At 39.4% G+C, this 25,351-nt stretch overlaps 1 protein-coding gene and 1 long non-coding RNA gene across 2 annotated transcripts in view; one reads left to right on the top strand and one right to left on the bottom strand.

Annotated features, from left to right (window-relative positions):
* Nucleotides 1-25,351, bottom strand: part of XKR4 (XK related 4) — a 225,424-nt gene that overhangs the window by 41,437 nt on the left and 158,636 nt on the right. The gene's annotated exons all lie outside the window — the stretch shown is intronic.
* LOC135279278 (uncharacterized) lies at nt 17,352-22,013 on the top strand. Its single transcript, XR_010346563.1, has 4 exons — nt 17,352-17,497; nt 21,100-21,281; nt 21,377-21,470; nt 21,574-22,013. It is a non-coding gene; the product is annotated as an uncharacterized LOC135279278 (long non-coding RNA).

The raw sequence follows: 25,351 nt of genomic DNA, 5'->3' as shown, positions 1-25,351 counted from the left end.
CAGGAGATGCAGCCTAGAGCTCAGAAGTTCATGATAAAAAGCATTTTGCCAAATGCACAAACCTGTACCAAGGGAGTTGCAGTACTTCAGCAATACCAGCTGCAACAGTACGAAATGAGTTGTACCAAATTACTCAACTTAAAGTGATAACAGCTGCTGTTTTGGCATGTTACTTGAAAGGGAGAACATGGAGAAGTCTTGCTTCCTGAGCTATTTTGGTATCTGCCTGCTGTGTGGTGAGAGACTGAACTCTGCAATGACAATGTGAGTTTAGACACTGTGCTTAAATGCCCTAGAAGCACAAGGAAATGCAGTTGCTTATAGGCAGCCAAAGGAGAAGGAGAATACTGTATATGCCTGTGATAAAAATCGTGCTGTCCCTGTTTGCTAACATCAGTAAGATCCCCTGCTCTCTCTATGAGCTTTCCTTCCATCCATCACCTTTCAGTCTGGATGGATTTATGCATGCCTCTTACAGAACACCACACAGCTGTGAGCACATCACGTCTACTTGTAATCCATACTAAAAAGACCTCATGACAGCAGAGCAATTACCCTCAGGAATTCATTAGGTTCTGCCTGAGGACAAAAGAGGAACATTGTAAGGACCACATCACCCATCCTGTTAGACCTGTGCTTCACAGTAAGACTGCCCTTCACAGTAAGAGTTCGCAGCTTCTCATAGCCCTACAAGAATCAGTATTTGCAACTTGTCCCTTCTCCTGCAAGGAATGGGTGAACAGGTCATGTAACTTCTTTTCCACATTCAGATTCCAATCAGATTGCTATCATTTCAGTACCATTTTGAGGATAGTATAGATCTGAGATATTTTATTTACAAAATAACTAAATGAGGAAACTAACAACAACCACTGGGATGAGCCTTCTAAGTCCATTTGTGAGCAGCAAAACAAACCATTGTTGATGTGGGGAACTGCCAATGCATATGAGAGTTTCTCTGACTATTCATCTGCAAGTCTGTGAGTAAGAATAAAAGCCAGTAAGGAGTTGCAGAAATATTCAAGATAACATCGTGCTGCCTGCTATTGAAGCAACAGCAATAGAAAAACTGTTCCCAATTGCCACTGTAATAATTCACCAAGAATATGACTTCAATAAACACATAAACTTGTAGTGCTGCTTCATGGCCAGTGAACTTGCGATTTTCTGAATTAATTAAATTGCAGGAAAAAAGCATAGTCTCAGGGAAAATTCTGCCTCTGGTTGTCCCAAATACAACAGTTGGCTTGGTAGGAGAAGCATTATAGTGTGTCTGCATTGTAAACATTATTCATTGGGAATACCAAATGGAAATTGAGGCTAATATTCATTCCAGGGTTGTCCTATCTACAAGCATCAAATACATATCAATGGGAAAAAACAGTACTGTAGTGGCAAATTGTATTATTTTTCTCTGGTTTGGATTAATACAGTCTTGTAGTCTGAGCAAATTTTAATTGCCAAACAGCTTTTAAATAAGAAGAGTTAAATGCAAAGAGCAATTAAGCATGTGATAAGTATTTTTTCTCACAAACAGCTGTTGAATTTCTAATTCTGATGTTTCTTTGATTCAAAAACTCCCAAATGTTCTTTGGGTACCAGGTAAATATTTAAAAGAAGAAATACAGCATTTATATGATGTGGATGATCTCTGATACTGTTGCTTAATTAAACAATAAGGTTTACAGAGGCACAGCCCAAGGCACAAAGCTCTGTTTGATTTAGAATCTGGCTATCTGACAGTCATCAGGGTGTGGAAAAATGTTCTTAAACTAACAGCCACCTTTCAGTAGTTGACAGGCATCAACCTTACCTGTAGTAAGGTATGTCAGAGAGAGACCCTAGAGTCTAAAAACTCATTTTGTTTTAGTGACAGAACTAGAAAGAATTTACCGAAGGGTTTTCTGCTGGATTTGTGCATGAGTCATGTTTACATTCTTATGTTGGGTATAGTTTCTGAAGAAAGTGTAAGATGTGCATTTCATAATGGTAAAGTTTCATTTGGTATCTATCACTGTAGTGCTGTGTAGCTGAAGTATTTTGATACTGGATATCCATGCTGGCCAAATTCTTGAGAATTTAAACTGAGGAATACTATAGTTAAAAAAACAACAAACTAAACCAAACAAACAAACAAACAAAAGAACGTGCTACAATACTACAACCTGAGCTAAAGAATCTAGATTTGAGAGGCAGCACTGTAGAAAACTAGGCACAGCTGCAAGATGACCTCCTATTGCATACTTCCTAATGGGATGCACAACATATTATTGACCCAAGTAGAAATCAAAACAAGTTAATAACTTTTAGATTGATATGTTTTTGCTGCAAACTCTTTCAGGACCTTTGGCTCATATGTAAGAATACTTACATATTCCAATTAAATATGAAATATAAATACTAATAATATTACATGTATTTGCCAGTGCAAGTTGACATCATAACTGTAAGTGAAATTTATTTACAGTGATTTATTCACAGCCTACTAGAGATTAGATCTTTCTCATACTTGTCTCTGAAGATTTTATAAGCTATGTAGGATTAGACTAGGTCAGATTTAGAAGCAATTTAGAGGTGCTATGAAAATTTAGATATTCTGGTTGAATGTCTCAATGCCAAAGATTCGGTCTTTTATCCAAGTAATTTCACTTAAGCTGAACTGTGAGTATGTATAGAGACTTCAAAAGGACTTTTCCTAATGTTTGAAAATTGAGTACAAAAAGCAGTTGAAATGTAAGCATGGTGTTTCTTTACTAATATGAAAAAGTTCTGCTAACATTACTTGCTTAAAAGTAATTCAGTGCAATTTCAAACAAAGGACTTCAGACTTCTCCAGAAATCCCAGCTGCAAGTATAGTTGATTCATGGAAGTGGATACAGTGGACACACAGCAAGATTTTGGTACGTAAGCATGATGAATGCCTGATTAGTACGTGTGGCAATAAACCATTTTTAATTTGCCAGAAGCAGAAGAAAGGGCACTGCTGTCTTATCTTGTGTTCACAGTCTGGCCCACTTTTCTGCAGGCCTCTGCAATACTGAGGCAATGCACTGAGTGCCTGGCATGAGCCCTGGAGCCTCCATCTATCCATTCTTCCATGCCAGAAGTCCCCTTCAATAGCAAGGTTCCCTGTGAAGGCCGTGTCAGAGGTTAAGCTGGCACAGATGGGTGTTGCACTGGGCTCAGTAATAACTCCCTAGGGATCAGCCATTTTACCAACTTGTGTGTGAGACCTGGCTAAGCTCTCCTTCCCCTCTTTCCTCTGCACTTTGCCCACTGTGGGTTAGTAATGCCATTGCAAAGGAAACCCTTTTCTTTGCTCTGGAAAGGTAATAAAAGAAGCTGCCTTGGTTTTCTCAGCCCCTGCTGATACAAACACAGTTAGACAGTGCACTACTTAGGCACTCATGGATGTGAAACAGCTCAAATGCACCTGTTGAGTGGGGGTCAGATAAACACTGATCCATGGACTGCATCATCACTGCCATTGCAGCTGTTAAGAGGACTTATACAGCAGATGGGATGCTTGGAATTGCTAAATGCAGGTTACATCTTTCCCAGGTAATATTCAATCTCTCTAGTGCATTTTTTAAAGGAATGTCAGGCTCATTTCTAAGACCTATTTTGATAGTACTGGTAAGATTCTGATCAACCAAGCTCTTTGTAGACAGACTCAATAGTTTGCAGACACATAATGGTCACTACAGATATTGAGAGTTGCTGATAAAATCTTAAATGAAGAATTAGTTTCTGCCAAGTTGGTCATCTAAGGCCATGTCATTTACCCTTATTTCAAGGCAGCAGTCATGTGCACATCTAAATACATTTTAAATGTTGATTTTTGATACTCTTAACAGCCTGAGAAATCCTTGTTTTATTATTACTTTTACCAGGTAAAATGTTAGAAATGTTGCTGGTGGCCTTCTTATGTCAAAATGTCTTGTCTTTCCTTTCCTGTCTTCCTCCTACTCTTAAAAGTGCCATTCTTAAGAATGAACAAGTAGCTTTCATTCCATATGATGTGATTGAAGATATTTATTAGCTATATAGTCCCTAACATGGACAAATAAAAGTGCCCAGATTCAGCTGAATACATAGATGAATATATAGCTTTAAACAATCTAAAGTAACCACGTTTAGGAAAGTATTTGAAGTGAGGTGTATTTTATAGTAAACTCCAATAAAAGCATTCAAATACTTAAGGCAAATAACTTGTTTAAGGATTTTGCTGAAGCAGAGTCTAAAGGAGAAATACAGATTTGAAAGACAAAGTGATCTACAAAAAATTGACTATGGAGTGCTAGGGTGATTTTTTTTTCTTTACTTGGTTTATATTGTAATTGGTTATATGTTAAGATATATATATATTAACAATTAAGATACATAAAAGTTTGTGTGTGTGCACCTTCCTATTACTTAGGTGTGCAAATGATTAGTTTATGCAAAATAAATTACATGCTGACTATTTACATGGTGACTGTGGATTTCTCTAAAAATGGTGCCTTAAAAATGGTTTTTTGCTGCAAAGGTACTGGAAGAACAATATTGCAAGAAAAGTGAGGGTCACGGTTTGTTTGTTTCAAATCCAATCAACTTAAATGTACAAATTAAAAGTGCACTGCTTTTGCTGCCAGTTATTTAAATTTAAGATATTCTTAAAAGTGACATTACTGTCTTACTTCAGCTACCATGAGAATTGGGCACCTGAAATTTAGGGCTGAACCCTGGTTCATAGAAAGGTGTCTTGGTGCTCTTTTGACTTTGTAAGGGGCAAAAAGCTTTCCCAGGACTGACACACTGCTGACTGACACAGAATTTTGACCATAATACTCCAACATGCATTGAGTTTCAGGGACAAAACCAGATGTTTTTCAAGGGAAGAATGGGGAGCAGTAACCTGTCTTGCTGTGCCCTGCTAGCCATTGTTTAAAGGTGCTTGAAGACTGAGAGAAAAAAAAAAGAATTATTTAGACCATGCACAAGCTGCAAAAGCAACACTCCTTTCAGATTTGTTAGAGGCTGAAGGACCATTGTGGTAAAGGCTGTAGTGGTGTTCAGGTATTGTGTTCTTTGTACAGCTTAGACTGGTTGGTCATGAATGACAGCTGCATGAAACTGCAATAAAGGAAAATGGGACAGATGGTTTATAGTCAGACTCAGTGTGTCACCCTGACTCCTCTAAAATGATATTATTGGACAAGAAAATGGACTGTCTGTGTAGTTGAATGAAGAAACTTCTCAATGTTACTTGAGGAATTGGAAAACATCTGTGGTTTTTAAGCACACCCAGAAAACCTAGCGCTGTTAAAAATCAGAATATGTATGCTTGGTTACTTTACATCCCAAAATAACCATGTGAGCCTAAATTGACAAAAATCTAGGGGGAGGAAAGAAGCAATTAAAGCTGCACAAAGAATTAGGTTGGCTGTGGTTATCGTAGGGGGTTGCTATTTTCTTCTTTTCGAGGAAGGATTGAGATCAGCTGTAAGTTGTGTCATTATCTGCAATTCTTTTAACAGCAGCATGGTGGAAAGCTGCCAAAGCATTTAAAATTAATTCAATCAGGCTAAGAGGAGTATGTCAAACTGACTTCTTTGCCTGCAAATTACAAAATTATCTGTAGTTAAAATTAGCTTCTAACCATCCTGGAGAGGGAGGAGATGAGCTCCTAAAAACCACTGTATGCTGTGATGAGTCTGTGATAGAGACTTGATGTCCCATCAGCAGGACTTGCACAGTCACTTGCTGTTGGTAGAGCTGTTGAGGTGTATACATGATGCACATGTGATTCCCACTGCAAAATGAAGAAGGTGATAATAGTAACTGTAAACTAAGAATAGAAGATTATTAACATGAAAAAAGCTAAAAACATCTAGATACTGAGTTATGTTCTCATTTCTCTTGAAAAATCAGCATAGCATAGCCTACTTAGCTCTTGCGGAAAGTAAAATTAACTTTTTGACTTATTACTATTGGCTAGAAATGCCAATAAAATTTCCCTTAGCAAATTTGGTTTCGGCCACATCTATCTTCTGTCCTTCAGCACAGGGACCATTACAGTCAATTACATTGTTATCTGACTCAAACATGTGGACAGCTCAGTCAGTGACCTTAATTACTTTCTCATCAAAGCCACGTTGGACAGTCTCTGAAATTCCTTCTTTGCCTCCTAGGACATTGTAAAGGACAAATGATTTTTGCATTCTGTTCATCAAACATGACAGGAAATCTTTTAGTTTAGTTATCTCAAGTCAAGTTCTACCAAAAGAAAGGAACTATACCTGGATTGTCAGTGGGCTCATATCCTTTGAGATCTGGCAAGCATTGTATACCTTCAGCTTCATGGTTTATTTTCAAAAATAACAGGCAAAAATACACATCTTTACTTGAAGTCTGAAATCAATCTATATGAACAGAATCCTTTCCTTAAATTATTCCCTTCACAATGCAAACATATTTTGAAGTCGTGTCCTCTGGAATGAAGGTTCACAACATCCTGTTCTTACATGCAAACCAGTTGTGCCTTGCTTTAGCCTTGCCAGAACTGCTGGATGGGGCATGTATGTTTTTCCACACTGAGTAGGGTTTCTGGTCCTAACTGTAATTGCCAAGACACCTCTCTGCAGTTATTTTCTAGCTTGCTCTAGAATTTCAAAACATCACATCCACAAAAGCAAAAAAAAAAACCCCTCAAAATATTTGTAGATTATTTTGAATGTGCAATGAACTTAATAATACTTAAGTACTTCTTAATGTTACTAAAGTCCATGGACACGTGGATAAAGAGAGAAACAGGATGCAATTACTGGGTGTTCATAACATCAACAAAAGGATATTGCATTATTGTAGAAAGCAGGACAAATACCTATAGCAGATGCATCTCACAAAACTACTGAAAATAATTGCCCCAAGGGGCCATAATTAAAACTTTTCAACCAAGAAGACTTATTTCCACAGAAGGTGTATTTGAAATGTCACTGATTTCTGTTGTATAGTTATAGCTGCCAGTCCATGCATCTAAAGGTGACATTTGAGCCAATGTTTGAATAAAAATAATCACAGTCTTTGTCTGAAGTAAATTTTATGAAATTATAGTCTAAATACTGTTGCCTTTAGAACAAACAAAACTGCAGCTGTTCATTTCATAAAAAACAGATTTAGACACGTGCAATCAGGGCAAGAACTGCTCAGAGATGTGATAGCTCTCTGATTGCAAAAGGGACAATTACTCCTACAAGGTTTCTAGAATCAATGAGGGACCTGGGTTACCTAGTCAAACTCCTGTTCAGAGCAGCATCAACACTGAATACAAGCCAAGACATTCAAGTCTTTTGATAATCTCCAAGGAGGAAGGGTTCACAACCTCTCTGGACAATCTGTTCCATGATTGTCTTCTTGATGAACTTTTTGTTCCCTCTTACATACATCTTGTTTCAATTGATGATGACAGATTCCCATACTCCTGTGTTGTGCAACACAGAGGAGAGCATGCCAACAGGAGGGAACAATATTTCCTACACATTTTTCCCAAGTATATCTCCTACTGGCCACTGTCAGAAATAAATTATTGGTCTAACATGACCTTCAGTTTCATCAGGTGCAGTGCCTCAGGTTCCTATGACAGAACCTCCATCACTTTTCTACATAGATCACTGAATAATAACTAGTAACATTACTAATATTACTAACAATACTAAAATTATAATACTACAATACTAACATTACTAACATTACTAATAATTTTTAACACTTCTGCTGAGCTAATGACTAACATATAAAAAAATGAAGGAAAATAAATGGTCTAATCTACAGATATTACAAAAGATGTTTGTCATTAAATGCCTTGCATATAATCTAGAAAATTGTATTGATTTTCTTGAGAACACAACATACAGGATTCATAATTTAACAACAGAACCTGGTGTATTACAGAGCAGGGATGAGGAATGGGAAAGAGCACTGGGAAAGAGCATGCAAAAAACCATGTAGGTGCCAAACTTGCATTTGTTAGGAAATATGTCACTCTGATTCTGAAGCGGAAAGTTACATCTCCCATTGCTGTAGCACTTTTGCACCTCTGTCCTTACATAAATGTGCAAGAAGAAATTGCAAGCGGTACAATGGAGGCGGGGGTGCATGATTACAACCACCCCCACTCTGGGAGGCACCCAGGCATTGCTGAAAGAAACAACAGGTTTAGACCTGAAGGAGTGCAGTTTGGAGGTGATGCTGAAGCTGTTGCAACAAGTGACCTGACAAGTTGATTAGCATGGGACATAAGCATGCATACCATAAAGGGTTTGGGCAATGCAGTGGAGTGCTATCAGAAGACAAGACTGATCAATAGGGCTTAAGCAGAACTGCGGTCAAGCATAAAAGTATTGGTATTGAGTTTATGATCTGAGCACACTCGCTTGATCTCTTCAGAGAGTTCAGATGGACTAGCAGAGTGAGCTCAAATGTACCATTTAAATATGTCATATTAATTTTGGTGTTTGAGTTGCATATAGAGGCACATGGGGCACTGTAAAACCTGCTATTTCTTTAAGAAAATAATTTACTTTAGGGTAAGTTTGTAGAGGGAAACAATACCTTTTTACACAACAATACCACTTATATCCTCAGAGCATCATGTTTCCAATGTTATTTGAAATTATTTTAGACAAGAGAGAAGTGGATTGTATGCCATCCTTAGAACTGTGATCCTCATAGGCTCTATCAAACCATACAGTAGCAGTCCTCAATTGGCATTTCCCCCCCCCCCAAAAAAAAAAAGAGATTTGAAGTACATGTTATACAGAAAAGGCTTGCAGAACATTTACTTGAATTTAAAGAAAGCCAAAATCTAATCCCAAGTAATTTTTTGTTATAAACACAGAGTAACTTGTATATACTCATTAGAAACACAAAGCATGGCAGATCTTTTGCTGTTTTTAATTTTAATTTCTTAGGTTATAAAATATTTTAGGCTTGGTTTATAATACAAACAGTGGTGGGGTTTGTTTTTTCTTGTTTCTTATTGAGGTAGTGCATGGAAGAATATATCTTTGAGCACTTATAAAAAAATAATCATTGAGGCACTGCAAGTAGGATATGGGAAGTTTGTACAGACTTCACAGTTGTGCTGTGGACTTCCTCTTTTACTCTGGACAAATGTTTAAAAAAATCTAATAAACTCCTCCTCCAAACTTTGTCTGTTTGCATATTAATTTCTCTTGAGAAGAAACAATAACGTAACAAATGAAGGCAGAGTACAACACCGACCAAGAGAAATGCAAATCCTCTGCTTACTGTAACTACATGCACTAGACTGACAATGGTGCCAGTTGGTTAAAATATTAATTGCTGCAAGTATGTAATTTTCTCCCTGAATACACAAATATTTTGTCTAGGAAGCTGTAGAAAACTTTTACAAGTCCACATATGAGCAAGCTTCTTATGCATTTTTGTGTGGTATAAGGGATTTCAAATTTTAACATTTAGTGTATGCCACTAGTTCATACATAAGTGGTGCCGCTTAAACTGGTTTAAGAAGTTGCCACCCTCCCTGCCTTGAATTGGTTTACACGTCCACACCTCCCCCAGTGTTGTCATGGCATATCTGAAATCATGGCTCTGCAGCAAACTGGATCAGTTATGTCATCCAGTCAAAACTGTTTCTGTCCATTCTGTTATTCTTCAGCAGGATTAGCTCTGCACAAAGAGTGAGGGTTGGATGGCTGGACCCAGTGGTTAATGGGTTGTGTTCTGCCTGGAGGCTGGTGAGAAGCAGAGCACCACAGGGGTCTCTCCTGGGACCTTTGTATCTTTGGCAATCACTTTGGAGGATGCAACACTGCTCACTCATCAGATGTGCTGATGGCACCAAACTGAGGGGCCAGCCAATATGCTCCGAGGCAGGGCTGCTTCCTGGACAGGCTGGAGGAGCAGGGCAACAGGACACTTATGAAATTCAGTAAGAACAGCATAGTCCTGCCCCTGGAAAGGAAGAATGGCTGGCAGCAATGCAGACTGGGGACAGATTGGTGGGGGAGTAACTCCAATGAAGAGGCCCAGAGGACCATGGCAGACATAAAAGTGGGACATAAACCTCATGTTCCCTGGTTGAATGGCATCCTGAGCAGTGTCATTAGAAGCACAACCTTTAAATTGAGTGAGCTGGTGACTCCATTTATGTAGCAGCTGTTAGGCCACATGTACATATGCACACACACATATATATACACATACATACATACATACATACATACATACATACATACATACATATCTACATGTAGAGTTAGGAGCCAGCATTACAAGATGCATCAGCTGGGTGGAGCTCAGCAGAAGTTCACTGCCATAGCCAAGGGCTGGAGCCCTTAGCATGTGGGAAGATGCTGCAGGACCAGAACTTATTCAGCCTGGAGAACCTATGAGATTGCCAATAAAATGAAGCCAGGCTCTTCACAGAAGTGCAAGGTGGAAGGATGAAGGCAATGATGTTAAGTTGAAACATAGAGCAGAGTTAAAAACCTTTTTCCCCAAGAGGATAGTGAGGCAGTGACACAGGCTGCTCAGGGTGGTGGTTTTACAGTCCCCATCTTCAGAAATGTTCAATATCTGACTGGATAAAACCCTCAGCAGCCTGGTGTGACCATATAGCTGCATTTGTTTTGAGCAGAGGCCACTTACAACCCCAGTGACTCTGTGATTGACATGAAAGTCAGGGAATGCTTGAACTGGCTCTGCTATGGATGAAACAGATATGGAAGTGTGTTATTTATCCCCAGGATCATGCAGTGTATTATGTCAGCAAATGAAACACAATACTTTCAACCCCTAAAAACACATGAAAGAGAAATAACATAGTATTACACTCTTAACCACTGGATAAGCAACACAAGGAAATTCATTACTAGAGATTGTGTTCATCTCTTTCCATATATATAGTCTATATTTGTTTTTATTTATATCTGTGAGTATGCAAAGATATCACTGCTTGAAAGGTTTGTCCCATGCAAAAATTACTCTGTACAGAGTGTTTGCTATGGTGTTGCTTACGTTTCATAGCTGACTCTACAGTGAGAAGAGTTAAATGTTTTAGAAGCTTTTAGAGGGCTAGAACTGGTAATAAGGGTGTGGAGAGATCTGGATTATGCATCCCTGATTATATGAAATTAGACAAGCTGATCGATGAAGCTGATCTCTGCATCACACTCGTGCTGTCCTACATGTGCATGTAACTATCTTGGATATATTAGGAAATAATTGGCTTGTTGTGCTTGTGTGCATTGTATTTCAAGAGATGGATAAAATGCCTGATTTAAGAGAAAAATAAATATCAAATCTCAATTCTAGCAGACTCTCCCATGAAGCTTGAGATATAAATTACCAGTGTTCCTTTAACATTGCATTATAAGGCAGGCATGCTTCATCCTCACCTTCTCAGATGAAGAAAGAGATGAACTGAAATTGAATGGCCTGCTCAGGATCACATGTTAAATCTCTGATGAAATCACAAAGAAAACCTGCATATTAAGGGCAGCATGTCCTATCTCTTTCTAAGCTTATCTTCAGTCATCCTGTTCTGCTAAATAAGAAGGTTACAGGCTCAGAGAACCTCGTTTTCTACCTGCATGTGAACCACCAATTACAACTTACCATATTACCAGTTATTAATTCAGTTATTCCTTAACGTAAAACTGTTCCTGTCTGTGCAAAAACATGAATGCCAGCTTTGCCCTGGCAGGCAGCATCTGCAATTGGAATGGAGTCTCTGTGAAAGATGCTGATATCCATTGGATACCATCTTGTAATTTAGTTTTGTATGAGCAGAAAAAGAGATCTTGGGAAAGGAAGAGCAAGAGAGAAAAAACAGAATGAAAGGGAACACCTTTGTGTGTTATTATATCTGCAATTTCCAAGTTGTGGCAGAAAAACCAAAATGTGGAAAGGAAAGATTAATATCAACAGTCATACCAGGCCACACAAAGTTCAGCCTGATCTGCATTGTAAACTTTCTGGAGACAAACTTATGCTTAGTATAACAAAGTGGAAATTTTTTTGTATAGTTCACTGTGTCTCCTAAAGTAAATCCATAACAAAGTACACTCAAAATACTGTATTACATGATAATATGGAAAGGGAAGCATCAAAAAGCTTTATGACACCTTTTTTTTTTGCCTGGCTTTTGCAAAACACCTTCAAAGTTCATTCTGAAACACATACCCAGATTTTACCATGTACACCACCACAGAAACAGCTATTTTATTTGTCATTTAATTAATTAAAACTGTCATAACTTATTTTAAAGATGCTATATTTGGGACTTTAAGAATTTCTCACTTGATTTTTTCCCCAGCTTAACAGAGCAGCTGGAACATTAGTAATAAAGAAAGGAATCAAAGATTTGCTTTTCTTCATTCTCCCCAAGGATAAGCAAATGTATTTAGACAATGTATTTTCAAGTGAAACAGACTATCATGTGTAGATACTTCTGTATCAAGCTAGAACTAAAGTATTTGTATTAAAAGAGATTCAAATCTACTTGGCAGAATTTTTCTTACTACATTAAGAGATTATGCATAGATAACACATATTCAGAGAACCAGATACCATTACATTATGGTATGAATAAATACCAGCTAAAAATCTGGCAAATTGTAAAGTTCTCTCAATCAATAAAAAACAAATGTGAAAACTTAATTTAGTGGAGAAATATGCATGTAACTATATTTTTTTTCCCCTGTGGATATACTTTTCTCACTTTCTCTCTGTCATTTTTGGAAAGTATAGTTAGTTTAGCCTGCCTTCCTATGAAAGTTTCTGAGATCCTTTCAATAAAGCAGCACAGGTGAAGAATCATATCTTTATCTGTGTTCAGAGAGTGGGTGGGCACAATGTGCTTTTGCCTTAGGTCTGGTACTTCTCACATACATACTCTGTGTCTTAACTTTTCCCATTTGGAGGCACTGACTACCTTCACTCTTCTGGGTAAAGTACTGTCTTTCTTCTTGCAAGGGCGAGGACACTGACATTGGTTCTCATCAAGCTTTAATTTAAAGAGGAAAAAAATAATCAAAACATTATGTGCACACTCGTCTGCCCTCAGCTCCACAATTCATCATAATTCCAAAACATTTAATATGTGTTTTCATCTGAGAATGGGTCTTCTGGGCAAATGACAAGCTTGTGTTTTTTTGAGGTTTGCCCTGCAGGACATGGTAGACAGGAAACAGAGATTAAATAAAAATGACATTAAAAAAATCCTAAGTACATCAGTCTCCTAGGAACTTTGCTGTCACTACTTTTCAAAGATGACCCAACTTAACCCTGCAGTGGGTGTCAAATGCTACCAAAACACAGGAAGTTAATTTATTTTTGTCTGCTGTGTGAGGGGAAGGTGTGGAACAGGGAAAATTTGTCCTTTCTGAAGAGCAAAAGACCAACAAATTCATAGAAACCTTAGGAAATCTAGTAGTGAGGCAGTGCTCCAAGGCTGACAACCAAGTAAATGCAATACATTCCTCATCAGCTTGAGGGACATAGAGAAGAAATGAGTGAAACTATCACATGTGAAGGGATACAAAACATTTCTTTACCCCACGCTGACCTCACCTGATTTCTGCAAAGGCCAGCACCAACCCAATCCATTTCTGTGCACTCAGTCTTCAACTGGGAGTGATTATCTGTGTTTAGAAGAGGTGGGCATGTCTGAAAGGTCAGCTGTTCTGCACCTTGGTACCTCATTTCCCAATGTGGTGGGAATAAAACTGGTTTTGATTGGGGCCATTCAGTAAGAATAAATGTGAAATGTGGTATGAGTCGTAGTCCCCCAGAATGAAGCAGCATGATTTTATGCATTAACCACATTGCTAAAGCATTCCAGCCAGGTTTAGAGTAGATCCTTCCAGCCTACTCAGGAACAGGGGCCTGCCCTAGATGGCCTCCAGGTACCCTCTGCTGAGCTCCCTCCCACCACTGCTTGTAGACAAGTGATTGCTCCTCACAAACCCACAAACCTCACCAACCTCAACAAACCCACATCATCATCACAAGGGTGACCAAAGTGAGGTCAAACCCATCATCTACAACAGTAGTTAGGAAAAAAAAACATGTAGCGCTCAGGTGATGGCTGCCTTGTGAGGGGCAAGACCAGATAAAGATGATTAGAAACCAGTTGTAGGTATTTCTCAGGGTGGTCTCAAACTGTTTCGTCTTTGCTTTTACTGGTGCCCAGGCACCAGTAAAATTGATTTTTAAACTGCTCATAGTTTCAAAAGGACCACATGTTGACATCAAGAAAACGGTAACTATCACTGAGGGTTCAAGAAGGAGATTGGTAGGAAAACTAAAGAAGATAAAATGGTTCCAAAGATCAATGCATGAACATTACAAGTCTTGAAATAAATTTGACACAAGGATGATACCTGTTTTGAAAACCCAATTAGAATTTTCAAAAGCAGGCTCTGGCCTGAAATGACTTTGAACATTTAAAAATGCCCCCACTGAGATAATCTGGGTTTGAGACAAATACAAAACAAAAGAACAAATTGCTGTTCCTTGGTCTTGGTCTGATTTTCCAAAAGTTACCACACTATGCATACTATTTTCAATTCATGAACTGTTTATGCATTATTTCACAGCTATAGTACAGAGAATTAAAGAAATGCAGTGCTGAAATTACATGCATCCACAACCTGCACTGTTTCTCCTTTATAAAGGTGGGCAAAGAGTTGCTCTCATCTTGATTACATCTGTGTATATCATCAGGAAACTGAGGGTGCACGTCTGTTGAATCACAGGACTGGATAAAAATAGATTTATTTAGTCACTGGTACAATTAATCACATGTCTATGTATATATAGATACATACACAAACTATTTAAAGACTTAAAATTTCCGTAGATATGCATGCACTTCAATACAGCACATCTGATGTTAACAAGCAAAAGGGTCACAGTAATTAACAGCCCAAGTGTAAAACACACTTACTGTTGTGTGGCTGATGAGACCACTGAAAATCAGATGGTTTTGGTGTTAGGTGAGAGGCCGCCACCCTGGCTGTTGGGTAAGGGTGGAAGGTGACACACAGGCACACCGTCTGGGGGAATGACCTGACTGGCTTTTCTGCTGCCCCCATCATGTGTCCCACCACCAAGGAAGAAGGTGAGGAGGATTCTTCCCATCGTTCTTTCCTTCTCCTGGGCTCAGACTCCCTCTCCTGGCTTCTAGTACCACTGCACCTTGTCCCCCCTTTTTAATCCTGTGCAGAGATTAAACGTGCCTTCAGCGTCACTGCTCCCTACAGAAACGTGGTGTCAGTTTGCCAGGGCTCCAGCACAGCCCCTACGTGTATCAATATGGACCTGCCTTTTGCTGTTTTCCCATGTTTTACCTCTAGCATAGAGCTACCCAACACAGATGTCACCAGAACAGGGGGACAGTTCACAGTATGGGGATCTGAAGGGATTTTTGGTTTCCTAGGTGGGCATTGCTCAGAGACTGGCTGGGCATCACTTTGCTTTTGGAAGCTGGTGAGTGATTTGCAGCAGCAGTATAGATTTTTCTCCTTTGCTTCACTTATTAAGCTGTCTTTATCTCAACTGTCAGGAGTTTTCTTGGGTTTACTCCTCCTGTTCTCTTCCCTGTACTCCTGGAGGAGGGAAGAGGAGTGAGTAAATGGTTGTGTAGGTACTTGGCTGCTGGCCAGGGTCAACCCACCTCAGCAGGATTTTACCCCAGTCTTGTAAAACTTTTACAAAAATGTAAAGAATGTTATGCATATTTTTCTGTCGTGCATAGAAACACAAGAGATATCTATTTAAAATATGATTTTGTTAATTAAAAGGAAAAAGAGAGGGATTATTTAATTGCCAGCTTGATTGTAAATTTTAACATTAAAATGTATATTTAACCAAAGTTGTCTTCAATTATATGCCAAAGTTTAAATGTGCAGAAAACTGCAGAAAAACTGTATTTCCTAACCAATCTTTTACCTTTATGACTGTAACACTAATCAGCATAGCCAGCTTATTTCTATTGCATAGAAAAATATTACCGTGAAGAATCTGAAGGATTTTTTTTCAGCAGAGACAAAAAACCCTCAAATATCTAAAGTTGGAGACAAATTTTCACTCCAGTTCCTACTTGCTATAAAGACTCAGGCATAAAAGAGAGAAAATGAATGTTCTTCCTCAACTGAAGATTTTACTTCTCAGACTTATTTATTGACGTATTTATTGGAGTAGGCATAGTGTCATTGTCTTTTAATAATCTTTGTAAATTAAGTTTGTATGTAATATACTTTTGCTCAATTATGTCCTTAATTTACAACATTTCTACTAATATTATCTTCTTCTTCTGCAGTCCTGTTTTGGTGATGACTTCTGGAACCAGGCTGGGTTGCTGCATCTCCATGGTGTGGTAGGAAACACAGGCATCATCTGCAAGTCATGTCCCAGACAGTGGATAAAGAAAGCTAAAAGCCTTTAGAAAAGGAAATTAAATTTCTCTATTACTTCAAGGAAAGAATTTTATGACCTAATATTTTGTTCTTAACCAAGCTGTACTGGCATAGGAAAACACAACCAATTTTTCATTTCAGGAAAAATTGCATGGAAAAAATGTAAAGAAATGCCACAGATTTCCATACATTATATTGTAGTAATTTTAACAGTAAATAGTCTTCAGAAGCTTCCTTTTTTCAAAAATTAGCTTCCTTTTTCTAAAATTAGCAATTCAATTAATTTGCCATGGTTACCTCCATGGCCTTTTCTTTTAAAGCAACACTTTCTTTTGGGTGTGCCTTTCCACAAAGAAGCTCTCCTCCCTAACATGTGAAGTGCTGATGGTGGCACTGGGCACCTGGACACCTGCTCATCCATCACTGGTTCAGCAGTCCTGCTGCTCTCTGCCCACAGTGCAAGTAAATCCAGCCTCTGTCTCCCAGGTTCCTTTGGGCAGGAGCTTGAACATGCTGTTTTTGAACAGAGAGGGAAGTATTACTGAAGTGTGGTTTGCAAAGATCCCAGAAACCAGACAAGCTTCCTCTCTTGTAGAAGGAGCTGCCTACCTCCTCCTATCCTTCTCAAAGGTACAGGAACAAAGGCTGTCTTGGCAAAGATTTCTTCTTCCTTGTTCAGCCAAACGTTCTTTCCTTTTTCCACACTCTACATCTTTTATTAAGAGTTTATGCAGACCTCTGGCAATCTTATAGGTTTTCTGCATAAAGGATTTTGATAAATAGAAGGCTTGGTGGGAAATGTTATTAATGTATGTAAGCAACTGAGGGCAGACTGTAAAAAAAAAAATGGATTCAGACTCTTCTCAGTGATGTGCAGGACAGAAGTCAATGAGCAGAAACTAAAACACGGATATTCCCTCTAATAACAAACACTTTTATTTATTTTTTTTTTTTACTGTGAGGGCCATGGAACATTGGAACAGGTTGTACACAGAGGCTGTGGTCTCCATACTGGGAGATACCCAAAAACTCTCTGAAAATGGTCCAGGTCTGTCAATGATGGCCCTGATTTGAGTAAGAGGGTTTGACTAAATTACCACCAGAGGTTTCTTCCACCTTAATCTAATCTGTGATGTTATGATTTGCTGTTTGTTTCTCCTCCTAACCATTGTGGGAGGAAATTTTGGACCCTTCCTTTTAATTTAGCTTTGCTATCCAAGGCACACACATCTGCAAACATGGATTTGCAAACTCCATAAGGGATTTATGCAGGTTTGTGTGTCTGTGGTGGATGTTCCTCTGCTTGGTTCTGGACCCTTTTCCCCTCTCCTGGACAGTGTACTGTAACATAATATTGCACTACTAGAAATGGCAGGACCCCTCTCTTGGCCTGACTTGTGTTCAGTCATTTCTTTCCATATCTCAGGAGGCATTTTAACCCTGTCTACATGACTGGCAGCAGTAAGGGATCATGTACTACCTTGCAGATGGTAGATCCAGTGGTTCATTGTAGCTGGTTTGTGCCTGGATTCAATGAATGAAATGAAGCTCTTTGGCCAGAAGTGCTTCAGCCTCCTGTCAGTGTTCAGATGTAATTTTGATTCTCTTTGTATTGTGGTGTCTGGTCCCAACAGAGCTGGGTCAGTTTCAGCTGAGCAGATGTTCTACTTGATGTTGTACTAAACAGATCTTTCTCTCTGCACAGTCCTCCTCTGATAGACCTCTCTCAGCTTGGAAGGCTTGCCACTATGTTGCACAAAGCCTTCAAAATTCTCCTCGGGGTTTTCTTCCTAAGTTCTTTCTGTCATTTGCTGTCACCATGACAGCTTAAAGCTAATCTTCAATGTTTCTGTCCCACGTATCTCTTAATTTCTAGCCACGAATAATTCTTGCTGATGCTTTCTGTTCATACATACCTGCCAGACACTGGCTCTCAAAAAATAATTTGGTGATGCTTTAGCCAAATTAGCAATCTCATTTTCTGACTTTATCCCAGTAGATAAATTTCTGAACCTCCACATGAATGATTCCGCTGCTGACACGTTCTTGTTTCTGATCCTGTTTTTCTCTTCCCTGAGCATGACTGGCAACTTCTCAACACTTTGAGTTTCACATTACAACCTGGTCAACCTGTTCTTTTTGTCTTTTTTGAGCTCGTCTGGTCAGCTAGCATTTCAACCCCCCACACCATCAGCAATACACCCCTGTTCTGCCTGTGTTTAATGTACAGAAGTAGCTCCCAGCTTGTCTTTTCCATACTAACAGCACCATCCTTTACAATTATAATATAGGCAGCCCAGTGAAAGGAGGTAGAGTGTACCTGTTGTGATCAGGGCAGATTGTCCCCATCACTGTTTTAGGTAGCTGACATGACCCAGGGCATTTCCTGCCCTCCTGAATGCAGGGCAGCAGGGCTTCACACAAAGAAGATGCAGAAGAATGCCTCCTGTCAGACTTGGGGCTCCCTTACACTGTGACACTCACACAAATAGGACAAAGAGAAATTGAGGAATGCAAAGAGAAGAGTGAATGCTTGTTTCAAAGCCATGCTGCCAGTTAAGTAAATATTACAGAGCTACCTCCAGATCTGTGATGTAGAAACAAACAGCTTCTAGTTCCCAGGTGTCTGGGTTGGGGTGATTTCTTAAGCTTTGCTTACAAAAGCAAAAGTGTTTTGTGTTACCAAGGTGTGATAGAGGAAAATCTAAGGCTGCTATGGTTGAATAAATAAATATAAAGGTGGGAAAGGATCCCTTGTGCCACTACTCATGCCACAGAGGGAGGTACTCCAGGGCACTTGATCTTGCACTGAGCTCTTCAGCTCTTGCAGTGTTGAATTTCTAAGAGGCTCTTGACTTTTGTTCCTTTTTCCAGATTCTAGTAAGCTATGGTCAAGAGTTCTACTGTGCTAGCCAGCACTAGCCACCAGAAAAGAGAGCAGACAGCCACTTGGAGCCATTTTAAAGAAAATCCCTGTCATTATTATTTATACTAACTGCAAACCCCAAATATTCTGCTGCCTATTCCAATGAATTTACCATCCCGTTGAGGACAAAACCTGTCACAGCCTCCTCATAACTGTCATCACACTTATCTCATCTACTGTCTCTCTGCCTCTGCTTTCCCCAGAATACAGCTCCTCATTGTCCATCAGCCCACATCTTCTTGTTGCTCTCTTGTAGTGTCTCTAGTCTCTTTCACTTACAGCAACAACTTCAATAAAATACCTGGATCATAACAAAATTTTCCTCTCTTTTGTTCTCCTCTTTTTGTGCTTCCATCCACCTCATCTTCATGGACAGGTAAGGAGACGACAACCTATGAAAATTTATTATATTCAGTGGTGGCAAATGGAATGTTTATCTTCCCTTTACATTTTTTTTATGTTTCTGCTTTGACCTCCACATGTTTTAAATCACTATGAGTTACTGCTTTTAGTATATGTAGGGGATGGCACATAGCCAAATTTGGCAAGTTTGACAAGTAGTTATAAATATTAGCAAAACGAAAATGAAAGAGAGTGAAAGGAATTCTTACAGTAATTTCTGTATGTGCCTTGGCAGAATCCTGCTTACTTAAAACTTCTTCAACTTTCTGTTACTCTTCCATAAAAACTCTTATGGTAAACCCTCTGATTCCAATTTTTCGTCTTTATGTTCTCAAAGGCACACTTTGAATTTCACTTCAGAAGACAAGATATCATGAAAGAGACACTGTTGAAATTGTAGCTCTAGCAGACCATTTGTGAGAAGAAAACAGGATGCTTTAGTGTATTAACTTATTTGACCCAAATGCTCTGCTCTGAATTCATATAGTTCAAAACAAGAAACTAGAATTTTGATTTAACAACATAAACCTCTCTACATTTCCTGATAAAATCTGAACAATAGTAATCTTTTAGCTGAACACTGTTTCAGTGTAGAAAGCGATCAGTATTTGAGTCTGAGTTTGTTATGCAACCAGGGGCAAGAGCAGGCAACTTGAATGTTAAAGTGAACAATTTACATTTACTGTAACCATTTTGTGGCTGAATAGTGTCATGTTCCTGCATATCACTGCTCTCACCATTACTAGGAGTTTGATTTCTCATTGCTTTATGCCTCTTGAAGTGTTCTATGCCTGTGTAAAGTGGGTATTTAAAAATACTCTTTTGGTTTAATCATATTTCATACCTTCTTTGTGCAGTATGGAGAGAACAAACTTTATGTCACTCCAGATGTCCATTACCGTAGACATGATGATCTCTTAACTGACTAAATCTGTCAATATTTGGAAGCATAAAACCATACTCATTTCAGGAGCTAGTGCCTTGACGTATCAAATTGCCATTTTAAAAATAAGTTGTCTTGCTTGGCTCTTGCACCCCCATTTCCTCTTCCCCATACTAACATCATAATGGGAACATGAAGAGGTTCAAACATGCCAGATGGCACCTCTGGGGATGAGGGAATACCCTGCCAGTGTGCTCCTAGACCATTTATTCTCAGCTTGTTATAACAAAACTGAAGGTTCCTATATTCTAAAATGTGATTGTAGTAGACAACACCTGGTTGCAGAGGTAGCTCTTAGGAAAGCCAGCAAATACAGGAGACATGCCGTACCTCAGTCCACAAAACCATTAACTTAATGAATGCATTTTCATTTTTGCAGTGTTCAGACCATTAGACAACAGGATAAGATTAACAGAAGAAGAAAGAAGACAGCTTTAATCAGAACTTTGTGAAGTGTGCTAATTATCTTCAGGGAATAAGATGCCACAGTGAAAGACTGGTTTAAACTCCCTTTCCCGAGACTCTGGAGCTTGCATTTGTTCTGAGTGAGCAGTGTATTAGGTAGGGACTCTGGGGTAAACCTAGAGTAGATGTGTTTTGTGATCAGTGGACTGTATAATGAAATACTGATGCAATATATTTCCCTTTTTCTTCAGGGGAGCTCCTCTGGGATTTGATACAGCTACATTTGATATTATAAAGAATTTAAAACTGGTAATAAATGTGTGCATATCTGTTCCTAAACAGCAGGTATGAATTTTGATGCACTGACTACTTATTATGTGTGGACTTTGTTGGATTTTTTTTGGCAAGCAATATCACAAATGTGCCTTGCTGTGCTTTCTTTTAGCAGTTTGGAACAATTTTATATGCACACCATGTATTAGCAGCCCCAGCAAGAAAGCTGAAGAAGCCAGCAGGATGAGAGAAGCATCCAAACAACTGCAAGCCTACATGACTACTCCTTTGATAGATCCTCCTGCTCATCCTCCCCAGATTACAGCTGCTTTCAGCTTCCCCTTCATCCAGCTGCATTGCTGTTTTCTGGTGGTCTATTGACTCTCACAGATGCAAGGAATGAAGTTTGACCTGAATTCCCATTTGGATTTTTTCAGCTTTTATAGCACTCTAGATTATGTGCCCAGTGGCATCAATTCCATCCCCAGCCATCCTGAAGAACGCCACCAGAAATGAAGAACTTCGAAGTCTGAACTTCCAAGTGTCTCCCAATGTTCCTCAGCAGTTCTCTCAGGTAGTGCTTAAAAGCCAAAGCCTGTGCTTTGAGCTGCTGGAGCCATCCTCTCCCCTCCCTCCTCCCTGCCCACCAGCAGCGCCACAGCTCCAGCAACAACTTCTTAGCACCGCCAGGCTGCCAGGAGACGGAGCAAAGCCCTGTTCCGTCCAGCGGGAGGGTCGCTAGGGAGCCCTGGGGACACAGGCACAGCGTGACCCCGAGCGGGGCGGCCCGAGCGCCGCTGGCTGCGGGGCCGGGCTCGCACTAGGTGGCACTGCGGGGCTGCGGCGGGACCGCGGCTCGGCACTCCGCACCCCGCCGCTAACTTTGTCTCAATGAAGCCTAGGAAGGCTGTTCCGTGTCTTTCGACAGCGAAAGATAAACAGGGTCTGGCGGCAGAATAGTCCTGTTCCCTCTCTCCAGCGTGAATGACGCACCGAGAAGGATTTTTCTGGGCTGTTTCTTCCAGCAGGCACGAGGAGATGGCTGGTTGCTCTCCCACAAGAAGATGTGTGGCCTGAAGGAGTGGGAAATCATACCTCACAGCTCAGTTTTGAATTGTACCACTGAGCTATGCCAATGTGCTTTAGGAGATCCTTGGGCTCACAAATGCTTTGCGTCTTTCAAAATCCCCCAAAACAGATCTGACCTGTTACTGAGACCTTGCTCTAGCCTCTGTAGAAAATTCCCTCCCAGACTGAACATGCACATGCAGCAGCTGAGAAACAACAGCATTCCTGATGTACCGGGGAAAAGCTGGAACTTGATTTTGCACATGAATGAGCTAGCTGGACCCAAACTGCTCATTACAGACTCAGTCAGAGAAGTTGCATGAATGACAGGCTGGAAAGGGAGGAAATTCCATTTTAATTGCAGAGGAATCACCTTTGGCTAAAGTGGGGCACAGAGATGCTCAATAAACAGCAGCGTAAGAAGCAATACCAGCCTTTTCATACTCTACTTCCCCAAAGTGGAGAAATAAACATACCCTGTTAGTGAGGCTTTGAGGCTGAATATCTGATGGTAGCATTAAGCTTTAAATTAACACACTGTTCAAATATTTAAAAAATGTTTGGGATTAATTGAACACGTGACCTGGGCTCCTTGGCCTTGAAGCAGCCCTCAGTTTAATGAAACTCCTGGAAAGTGTTTGTTGTGATGACTAAGAAGCACTCTCTATGTACAGTGAGTAAACTCTTCACTAGTAGAGGTGGCTCCTATTCTGACTGACTATGATTCCATTTCTATTGACCTATTTGGCAAAGGCTATGATGTGATGATTTCACATCCATACCACACAGGTAATTTAAACTGCCATTATGGTAATTTTTGAGGATGTTCCACCTAATTATGGACATTCCACCTATTCATTTGAAGGAATATAAAGCATTGGTCTCAAAAAACTTCTAGTACTAGGATGATGACTTAGTATTTACACACACACACACACACACACACACACACACACACACACACACACACACACAGAGTCTTGTCTCTGCAAGCCTCTGTCAGTAGTATGCCTGTGATGTAAATATGACTTTTTAAGGAGTTTAGTCAGGGTAGAGACGTTCTGACATAATGTAAGAGGGGCAAAAGGTCTTTGGAAATCATGTGGTCATTTGTCACAAGGGAGGTGGTAAGGAGTTTCTGGAAGGAATGGTGGTAGTTGTGATAGGAAAACAGTGCTGTGTCTCCCAACCACAAGGAAGATTTCAGACCCAGAAAGGTCTTGCTGCTTCCTGAACTCTATTTATCAGAGCTCACAACAGCTGGGACAAGTTTCTAAATAAGCTCTCATTATGTAGTCACCTCAACAATGGCTAAAGAAAGCAACCCTGGTCAACCTTTACTAATGTGTTCCTCTCTACACCTTTTGTATAACTGTCATCCTAATCAATACCTGAATAATTGAAATCCCCCAAGACCAAAGCTGTGACTTTCTGGCTGCCCTCCTCCTGATCTATGTTCTCTAACTCCTATAGTGAAGGAGAGCAACATGCAGAGTCAGATGATTGACTTTGCTGTGCTAAATGATGACCAGTCTGCCCAAATATATCCCCTCCTTACAAGCTCAATAGAACCATTCCATTTTCTGCTTCTGAAATCTCATTATCATTTACACTTTAGAAATTAATAAATACACTGGTGTTTCTACATGTAAGTTGAAATTTCAATTTTTTTACCATAAATTGAACATGCTTTTTTGGGCTCAAAAGCTTTTTTAAAGAATAATTTTGATAAGAATAAAATCATGTCGCTGCAAATCCAGTCTCAATTCTTATCTGGTTTGCTTCTCCTGGTAGAGAAATCGTGGCCACATGTGAGTAATGATAAACTTCAGGTGAATGGAATGACTCTAAGATTTTCCTTGTAAGCATTTTTTAAGGTGTTGTAGTTTACAGGAGAAAAAAATCCTCAATCCCAAGAATCTGAAACTTAAAACGTCAGTCTTGTAGTGGAAGCTAGATCCCTGACTCCACCTGGATCCTCAGTGAAATCAGCAGGTCTGTATGGTGTAGGAAGATATACAAATCCCATTTCCAGACTCAGCATACACTCATGATGAAACAGTAAAATGTTGCTCTTAGACAACGGTGGCTTGTGCGGGTTAATGGGATATGGCAGTAATAAACATTTTGGTATATATTTTCAAAATCTGTTTTGTTTTTTCAAACCAAAAATTCAGTAATCTTTTAAAATTATGTGGCTTTTATAATGTACCTCAGTGCATATAAGATGGTAGCCTTTGGAATGATTTCCATGCATTAGGAAGGAACTGAAAATAATGTTACTGCTAAAGAAAATGATGGTGCATCACATCACCTAGAACTGTGCCAAGCTCTGTATATTAAACATTGTCATGGATTTCCATATTGCAATAGGACAGCTCTAGAGAAATCATAATATAGGACTGATTTGTATTCAACAATCTGCTCTTTCAGATAAGAAACATTTAATTTAGATTTTTTAAGACTTGAAATAATTAGTTTTGTACAAATTTTATCTCAGAATTGTGTCGTTTGCACTTGATCTTTATTTTTTCCTAAGCTATTCATATATCTTAAATTTTGAAAAATTTCTGGTGGGTTTGGGGAGTTAAGCAGATTGCTGATCACTAGAACTTCTTTTTCTAAGACCAGTCTTAAGTGTGCTTTTTTACCTCTGTTGTCTGTAAATTATTCTGACTAGTTAAAAAAACAGATCTTTTGATTAATCAGCTTGAAGTTGCTGAAGTAAGGGAAGTTAGGCCTTTCCTTTCAGAATTAATGAAGGCATTTTCCATTATTTGTGTCACTTGCATAATCTCTCACAGGAACAACAATAACTATCCAAAACATAAAAGATTCAGCAATCAAAACCAGCCAGACATAATCCAGCCTTCCTGGCACCATGT

This window comes from Passer domesticus, chromosome 1 (assembly GCF_036417665.1).
Source record: "Passer domesticus isolate bPasDom1 chromosome 1, bPasDom1.hap1, whole genome shotgun sequence".
Classification (NCBI taxonomy): Eukaryota; Metazoa; Chordata; class Aves; order Passeriformes; family Passeridae; genus Passer; species Passer domesticus.
This window is presented reverse-complemented; position numbering and strand designations above follow the sequence as displayed.